Source organism: Silene latifolia, chromosome 6, assembly GCF_048544455.1.
Source record: "Silene latifolia isolate original U9 population chromosome 6, ASM4854445v1, whole genome shotgun sequence".
Lineage (NCBI taxonomy): Eukaryota > Viridiplantae > Streptophyta > Magnoliopsida > Caryophyllales > Caryophyllaceae > Silene > Silene latifolia.
This window is the reverse complement of record NC_133531.1, coordinates 8,891,215-8,900,036: the sequence shown is the minus strand read 5'-3', so window position 1 is coordinate 8,900,036 and position 8,822 is coordinate 8,891,215. Positions and strand designations below refer to the sequence as shown.

General features: G+C 37.4%; 1 long non-coding RNA gene across 1 annotated transcript; it reads left to right on the top strand.

The window, feature by feature from the left end:
• The first annotated feature begins 231 nt into the window (after positions 1-231).
• Positions 232-711, top strand: LOC141658542 (uncharacterized). The gene is made up of 3 exons (XR_012549295.1): positions 232-343; positions 432-561; positions 668-711. It is a non-coding gene; the product is annotated as an uncharacterized LOC141658542 (long non-coding RNA).
• The last annotated feature ends 8,111 nt before the right edge of the window (positions 712-8,822 follow it).

The following is an 8,822-nucleotide window of genomic DNA, read 5'->3' as shown; positions in this document are numbered from 1 at the left end:
CTGATGCAGACAGACGGTGACGGTGAGGAGACTGACGCTACCGACGAGACACCACGGGTGCCGATACGGTACACTTCGGATAATAAGATAATTCTTGAGCCGGCGGGATTATGGTAAGTTTTATTCTTTATTAGTCTACTATTTTGTTGTTTTTTTTTTTTTTTTTTTTAAATAATAATTGTTTGTAATTTTACATGTTCAAAATAAATGCGGAGTTTATATGGACGATTCCGTGGTACGAGGTGTCACGAAAAGCACGAAGACTAATTTCGTGGGTCCAATTCCTACATCGTGGACACAAGCTTCTCCTGCACAAAGAGATGCGTGGTTCAATAACTTTCGGGTATATATTTTCCGTATTTCTTTGTTTTAATAACCAAGGTTATACTTTTATAAATACTAATATGAAATTTTGTCGCTTTTTTTTGTAGCAAGCATATGCTTGGTCACCGTCTCAAGAACGGAATGTCCGTATCAGGTACGAGGAAGTCGGTACTCGACGATATCGGGACGTGATTTGGAAGGTAGTTAGGCGCCCAAAGGAACCAGAGCACATGAAAGGTATTTAATTAACTTGTTTTGTTATTTGTATTAATTAGTATATACTCTCTTATATTATAAATAATATCGAAACTTATTAGTTATGATTTCATATGTGTAATTGCAGGTGACAAGTATGAAGGCTTAATAAAGCATACCAAAACTCCCGCTTTTCGTAAGAAGTCTAAGCAAGCATCCCTCAACAAAAGAGGAGGAAAGGAAGACGCCGTGAACGAGCCTACTCATTACGCGGGTTCACGATCGTTCTGGAATCGTATGTTGGGGGTAAGTTTGTCTATTATTTCACACTTTTTTTTGTTTTCAATGCAACATGTTTATTTTATGTTAGATTTTTTGTTGATTTTCTAACATGTATGTTTTTTTTTTTTCATTCGAGAGGAAAGAAGAAGTCACAAATAGGTTGCGACGGTACGAATCACCGTTTCTGACACGCATTCCGGGTTGACCACAAAGGGGTTAGAACTTGGACTAAGCCAAAAGACAAGCAATTATATGTAAGTTTCCGTAACACTTAATTTTTGTTAATTTACTCTCTTTTAAAATGTCGTATATAAGGTGGTTACCATATTAACTTACAACCATTTGTTTAATATTGTAGGAAGCATTTGAACAAGAAAAAGCCGCCAATCCGAAACTCCTGATAATGACATATGGTATAAGTTGGTGGATGGCTTCAAGAAAGGGCACGTGTATGGTACCGGAAGTTCAACACCAGCTTTCTATGAGAAAACGCGTAGGAGATCGACTTCAACAATTCCCAAAGAACACGTATCAACCGGGAATTATTAGTCAACTTCAAGGTCAAATAAAAGAGCGTGATGAACGTGATGCCAAACGTGATGAAGAATTGCGCCAAATGAAGGAAAGAATGGCAATGTTTGAGACTTGGTGGCAAGGTTGTAACCCCGAACCTGGACCCAACTACGATCCAAATGATCCGCATGGTCCACAAGGGGGGAGTGGAGCCGGTGTTGGCTTCCAAGTATGATGATTTTAGCATGTAAGCTTGTAAAACTTGAACACTTTAGACTTGAACATTTAGAATAGCTTAGCTTGTAAAACTTTCATTTTCAATATATGAAATGAAGTTTGAGAAATTGGGAGGTGTTGGGTTGAAATGTATGGTGTTGTGTGTTGAAATTTGGGATGTATGGTGTTGTGGAACATCGGTTTGTATGCAGGTTGTAAATATTTGGCTAGCAATAAAAACGAAAAAAACCACCAAAACTTACAGTAGCTTTGGCGACTGATTTGTGTTTTGGCGACTGAAAGGCAGTTGCCAAATTGGCGACTGATTGACAAGGTAGTCGCCAATTTGGCGACTGATTGACAAGGTAGTCGCCAATTTGGCGACTGATTTGTAGTCGCCAAAACACAAATTAGTCGCCAAATTTGGTCAGCCAAACTGGCTACGTCACCCAAAAAAGGCGACTGAAAAAGCATTTGGCGACTGCTAATCAGTCGCCAATTTGGCGACTACCTTTAATCAGTCGCCAATTTGGCGACTACCCTATCAGTCGCCATTTTTGCCAATTGGCGACTGATTTGTCAGTCGCCAAATTTGGCGACCGACTTTAGTCGCCAAAGCTAGAAAAGGCGACTAAGGTCCGCGACTGACCTTTGGCGACTGATTTCAGTCGCCAAATTGATTTTGGCGACTGATTTCAGTCGCCAATTTCAGTCGCCTGTTTTAATTCTTTTTGTAGTGAATGTCTGACAACAGCGGAAGACTCTTCTAACTGCAGTGATGACTCATCCCAGCTAGCCCATGTATCTCTACTCATACCTGCTCAACAACTGCTCACCATCCCCGAATGGATCACCACAGTTTTTAAAACAATAAACGGGGTCAGTACTAATCACACAATTTATATAATCCAACAACACAACAAACAACACAGCTCAATTGTCACAGATATACTCCGAACTCCATCACCAACTCCACAATACTGACTATACACTAAAGTGTGTAGCCCTGCCAGAGTGCCCATCGCAACAGGTGACTCCACGCCGCCAGTGGGGGAACGCAGCCGTTCCCACCTAATCCCCGCTCATCTCCGTCGAGCGATAAACCCAAATCCATTAATGTGCACATCCCTTCTGTGGCGGGTTCCACAGAAGGCGAATAATGGGCGTGAAGCCACTCCCGCAAGTGACTCCACTCAGCCAGGGACGCACCCCGAAGAACACAGACATAAACAAACAATCACAACTACTAAACAAAGAAACAAAACCAACAACCGTCACAATACTCGTATGATAACAATCACAAATCACCACCAACACATTATGGGACTAATACCGAGTAGGAAACCCTACCCGAATGCACATACTGATCAAACGATCTCAACAACATTGTTATCAAAAGGCCTCTTCTACGAATCCTCCTCCTAACATATGATCATACAATTACTACCAAACAAGAAAGACAACAAAACCCTCAAATCCCCAAATTAGGGTTTAACCAACTTAGACAAAATACCATAAAAAAAGTACGTAGATCTTACCCTCGACGCAAGGATCACAAAGATGTAAAGAAAGACGAATTCCGACCTTCCAAGCTCCGGGATTTGCAAATAATGCGATGAATGCGAAGTACGTAGATTGATTTCTCTTTTAAAAGTAATTAGGTTTGTAAAAGTGTATTATCAAAGTGATGGAAGTGTTTATATATTAAATCGCATTATTAACAAAACCCGACAAATCATCCCCTCGTAAAACGGCTACTCGATCGAGTAACTGACGTACTCGATCGAGTGCCGCCTACTCGATTGAGTACCAAGGCTACTCGATCGAGTACCCAACAGGTCAGAAACTATTTTAAAACGCAAAACACACTTACTCGACAGAGTAAGGCCCACTCGATAGAGTACCCAGAGACTCATAAAACCGTAGTATTACACACCTGCAGTGGAACCGAAAAGATCATACGGGTGAGAAAGATAAAAGCAAAACTGTGACCAATATATGTTATCGTTGTGGTGCAAAAGGGCATTGGTCACGCGTTTGTCACACTCCCAAACACCTTGTTGATCTTTATCTTCAATCAGTAAAGCAGAAAAGAAAGAATACCGAAACAAATATGGTGATTGAAGATGACGAAGGTGACTTTGATTCAGGCGATACAACTCACCTAGAAGTGGATGGTTTCTTCCCGACCCCCGAAGGGAATTAGATAATAATTATGAACTTTTAAGACTATCAAATTATCTATATCAATTCGTGTTAGGACGTTTTATGCTTTTTTTATCATTTATATGGTGTGTTTAGAATTTAAAGGATCCTATGTATAGTTTATATGGATTATTCAATATGGTATTTTTATTTAAATCTATATTTATCATTCTTATTATATTTATGTTTGTTTTAGTGACGCATATTTTATTTCCTTGAAGAAAATGAATACCCCACGAATTCGAATGGGAATAAATGATGAAGAATTATGTATTGTTGATAAAGGTCAACTACCCATACAATACTTAAGAATATGAAATATTTTTCTCATTTGACGATGAAAAAGACTAGTGTGAGTACTATATCGGGTAGTACAAATAATATTATTGAAGGCTCCTAAGAGCGGGTATATTATTACCTTAGGGAACTAAAATTGAAGTTGTTGATGCATTATACTCTCCTAAGTCTCAAAGAAATTTGTTAAGCTTTAAAGATATTCGCCGAAATGGATATCATATTGAGACAATAAGTGAAGGGAATAATGAATTCCTTCAAATCACGAGTATAACCCAAGGCACGAAACACGTAATAGAAAAGTTGCCTACATTCTCTCTCGGCTTGTACTTTGCGAAAATTAATACGATTAAAGTCAATGCTATTTTAAACCAGAAGTTTAGCGATAACTCTATAATTTGGCACGACCAGTTAGGCCATCCCGGTTCAACAATGATGCGAAGGATAGTGCAAAATTCATGTGGACAAACTTTGAAGAACCGGAAGTTTCTTCCTAATAATTTTCCCTGTGCTGCTTGTTCACAAGGGAAACTTATAATTCGTCCTTCACCAGTTAAGATAAATTTTGAATCACTTAGTTTTCTGGAACGTATACAAGGGGATATTTGTGGACCAATACATCCATCATGTGGACCATTTAGATATTTTATGGTTTTAATCGATGCATCGACTAGATGGTCCCATGTATGCTTGTTATCAACTCGAAACTTGGCGTTTGCGAGATTACTTGCTCAATTAATAAAATTACGAGCACACTTTCCAAATACACCTATCAAGAATATTCGTCTTGATAATGCTGGTGAATTTACTTCTCAAACTTTTAATGATTATTGCATGTCGATTGGGATAAATGTTGAACATCCTGTAGCCCATGTTCATACACAAAACGGTCTAGCTGAATCTTTAATCAAACGACTTCAACTAATTGTTAGACCATTACTTATGAGGTCTAAACTCCCAATTTCTGCTTGGGGACATGCTATACTACATGCAGAATCACTTATTCGCATCAGACCAACGAGTTATCATATATTCTCCCCGTCTCAATTGGTTCATGGTCAAGAACCAAATATTTCCCATCTTAGAGTTTTTGGTTGTGCGGTTTATGTACCAATAGCTCCACCACAACGCACAAAGATGAATTTGAATCGCCTTCAATAATTAAATATCTTGAACCAACCACATGGGATTTACTTAAGGCTCGTTTTGCAGATTGTCATTTTAACGAGTTAGTTTTCCCACGTTTAGGGGGAGAAGACAAATAGTTGGAAAAGGAAATTAAATGGAATGAATTATCACTATCTCATCTTGATCCCCGTACTAAACAATGTGAACTTGAAGTTCAAAAGATAATTCATTTACAAAGCTTAGCTAATCAACTGCCAGATGCTTTTACTGACCCAAAAAGAGTGACTAAGTCACATATTTCAGCTGTAAATGCTCCATTTCAAATTAAGATCCCAGAAGGACAAACAAGAATTGGTAATGAATCTAGTGCACGCCAGAAGCGTGGAAGACCAATTGGTTCCAAGGATAAAAATCCTCGAAAAAGAAAAGGAGCAAAGAATGAAGGTGGCCCGTTCGAGGATGTAAATTTACAAAAATCTCCTGAAGAGACTATGGACATGATTGAAAATTTAGTTCCGGAAGAAACTCAGGTACCTGAAAATGAAGAGATCTCAATAAATTATATCATGTCTGGTATTATTTGGAACCAAATCAAATCGACGTCGACAATATTTTTGCATGCAATGTTGCGTTAGATGTTATGAAAAATGAAGAGGATCATGAACCCAAGTCTATTGATCAATGTAGACAAAGAGATGATTGGCCAAAATGGAAAGAAGCAATTGAATCAGAATTGAAATCTCTTGAAAAGAGAGAAGTTTTTGGACCTGTAGTCCGTACACCTGAAGGTGTAAAGCCAGTGGGACACAAATGGGTCTTTGTGCGAAAGAGAAATGAAAATGGTGAAATTGTGAGATATAAAGCTCGATTAGTTGCACAAGGATTTTTGCAAAAACCCGGTATTGATTATGAAGCGACATATTCTCATGTGGTGGATGCAACTACTTTTAGATTTTTAATCAGTCTGGCAGTGAAAGAAGGTCTTGACTTACGCCTAATGGATGTAGTCACAGCTTATCTGTATGGTCCACTAGATAATGATATATATATGAAACTCCCAAAAGGTTTTCAGTTGCCAGAAGCAACCTCATCAAGTTCTAGGGAACATTTCTCTATCAAGTTGAATAGATCTCTTTATGGATTAAAACAATCTGGGCGTATGTGGTATAACCGCCTCAGTGATGAGTACTTGACAAAGGAAGGATACAAGAATGATCCTATTACCCCCTGCATTTTTATAAAGAAATTTGGATCAGGATTTGTTATAATAGCGGTGTACGTTGATGATTTAAATATCATTGGAACACCTGAAGTGTGGGAAATATCGGTATACTTCCTCTAGAAATTTTCGGATTATAACGAAACTATAATAATGAAATTGTTAGTCATAAATGAAATTGCATAAACAAAAATAGTAGAGATTAGAATCAACCTTTGGTCCTAGCAATTTGGCCTAAGAACAATATCGAAATCGATATTCTCCTAATCGTTGCACCCAAAATGATATGAGAAATGCCTAATTTTTGCTAGAAAAATGAACCCTAATTTTCCCTAATTTTAGAGTAATTTTAGGGTTTTTTTGATGAGAGATTTTTTAGGTCAAAAATAAGTGAATAAAAATGATCCTCTTTCTCAACTAATATAACCGAAAAAGGAGAGAAATGGGGAAGATAATTTTTTTTCTCCTTTTATTTTTTTGAGTCGTGTAACACCTCAAATAAGGAGAGAAAAATCTCCTTATTTTTGCTAGTTATCCTAATGTATATAATATGTATTATTTTTTATCAATTGTCAATTATGTCAACATGTATTTAATAAGTCCACAAACAACAGTTTGCAGTCGATTTATTAATACCGGTCTGTCAACATTTATTATGACAATATCGTATAATATATACATTAATAATAAATATCGCATATTTATAATTTGCTTATTAAATATAACTGGTTACGTTTAATTACGAATTAACATCTTAATTCGTTTAAGCTAACATTATATACATTAATTAAATATAACAGTTTATATTCAATTTACGAATTAACAGTTAATTCGTCTCATCTAATATTATTTAATTGTATTAAATAATCGTCTCATCATCACATTGACTAACTGTTTAGTCAAATACATGGACTAACCTTTTAGTCATGTAAGGCATCAATGTGATTATATTTTCATACAATCACATCTTTCAAACACATCCTTTAGGTGTGACTTTTAGGACCATTGATCACCGCCATCGAATGATAATAACGTCAAACTTCTAGCAAGCCAACCGTTATTAAGTAAACGTTAATCAACTGATAAAATACTAAGTATACCCTTGTGAACCTATAAGAGATTTATATACGTTATCACACTAACTGTGGAGGACACAAGCTCCAACAATCTCCCACTTGTCCTCGCAAGTGTATGTGCGATAACCGATTCTCATATCCTAAAATTTATCTCACTCAATGTAAAACAATTTGCAAAATCCGTATTCACAAAGGTCGTATTTTTCAAGTGATCAATATCAAGAGTGGTTTTCCGGACTAGAGAGTAACTTAACTGATAAACGAATCATCATTCGAGCATGGCCCTGAGAAATAACTAAACCTGATAAAGGTTGGATATTTTCTTCAACTCGAATCCTGCAGATATAAGCACAGTATGAAATGACCCAGTAAAAATCTGCTTGGCCTCCTGTTACGGTAGACCATGAGAAAAAAACCAAAGTCACCCAAAAACTGCCTTAATCTCAAGAGACAGTCGATAGTCAAAAGAATCGACTCTAGGAACACAATGGACGTCCAATCCACGACCTGGCACCGAATGTTTTAAACATTTAGGACTCCATTACGTTGTCACAATTGTCCTACGAGGTATCGTTATAACTCGCATCCGTGATCGATCAATAACGGTTTGACTTATGGCTCGTTGAACCCACCATCAATCAACTTCACAAAATAATAGCCAGAGTTATCAGCGCATGTAGGCGATTACGGACAAAAAAAAATATAATGTAATTCAGTTCACTTTGTGGCGTTCAATGTTGTCGTACAATCCACATGAAAAACAAAATATGATAATATAACGATGAAGTTATAAATAGCATATGAAAAGGAAAATGTATCGAATTCATAATCAACTACTACAACTCAGGAACACGTTTAATTCCCATGTAAATAACGTGCCCTTCATGCTTATCATATTTCAAAGGTTTAGTGAGAGGATCCGCGATGTTGTCATCCGAAGCTATCTTGTCAATCACTATCTCCTCTTGCTCCACGTAATCACGGATCAGGTGAGCTTTCCGATGTACATGTCTAGACTTGTTGCTAGACTTAGGCTCTTTAGCCTGGAAGATGGCACCTCTATTGTCACAATAGATAGTGATTGGGTCATTCGAACTAGGAACTATGGTTAGTCCTTGTAAGAATTGACGCATCCATATAGCTTCCTTTGCTGCTTCTGAAGCGGCATAGTACTTGGATTGAGGTAGAATCTGCTACAACATTCTATTTGGAACTCTTCCAGCTGACCGCAGCACCATTAAGAGTGAAGACGAATCCAGACTGAGATTTCGAATCATCTCGATCTGTTTGGAAGCTAGCATCTGCGTAACCGATTGCACACAGCTTAATATCTCCTCCATAAGTCAATACCCAATCCTTAGTCCTCCGTA